Consider the following 881-nt stretch of genomic DNA (forward strand, 5'->3'; position numbering starts at 1 on the left):
GCCGCGCTGCGGGAGGGGGCACCGCACAGATCCTGCCCAGTTCCCCATTTACATTCGCTTCCCTTTTCAGGCTCATCCCAGGCAAACCACGGAGGCCTGAAAACGCTCTGGAAACAAAAGCAGCTGGAGAGGGGGGTGCAGCCAACTGGGGTTTTCAGTGAGGTGGGTGCAAAACTGATGGGAGCCCCGGGGCTTCCCCGCACCCTGATGTGTGTCTCAAACCCAGGACATGGAGGGAGCTGGGAATTTTTGGCTCCTGCTCCACTTCCAGCCCCTCCAAAACGCATGGCAAGTCTGTGGCCAGGGTCTGAGCCCTGCTTGCCCACAGCAGGAAGGGCCAAACCCTCCTCTCCTGCCACCACTTCCCTGATTGGGTGCCACCAGCTGCAGGTGGGCACCTCAGGAAAAACGGTGTTTGGAGGCACATCTGGAAGCAGGCAACTGCCCATCTGGGGGCCTGGGGAGGGCTGGGGGAGCTGGGGAAGGCCCTGGGCACTGCAGCCACCCCCAGGTCAAGCCTGGAGCCCCAAACCCTGCAGGGGATGGGTGGGAAGAGTAGGTTAATTACTAGGGTGAATTATCATAGAATCACGGAATGGGTTTGGGTTGGAAGAGACCTTAAAGATCATCTAATTCCAACCCCCCTGCATGGGCAGGGACACCTCCCACCAGCCCAGGCTGCTCCAAGCCCCATCCAACCTGCCCTTCAACACTGCCAGGGATGGGGCAGTGTGAACTGGTGCTGCAGTGACCTTCTTCCAGGGGCTTGTAGTGAGGGGACGAGGGAGGGGATGGATTAAAACTGGCAGAGGGAGCTGGAGCTGAGATGGGAGGGAGAAATTCTGGGCTGTGAGGGTGGGGAGAGCCTGGCCCAGGTTGCC

This window comes from Chaetura pelagica, unplaced genomic scaffold (assembly GCF_000747805.2).
Source record: "Chaetura pelagica isolate M959 unplaced genomic scaffold, ChaPel_1.0 scaffold275, whole genome shotgun sequence".
Lineage (NCBI taxonomy): Eukaryota > Metazoa > Chordata > Aves > Apodiformes > Apodidae > Chaetura > Chaetura pelagica.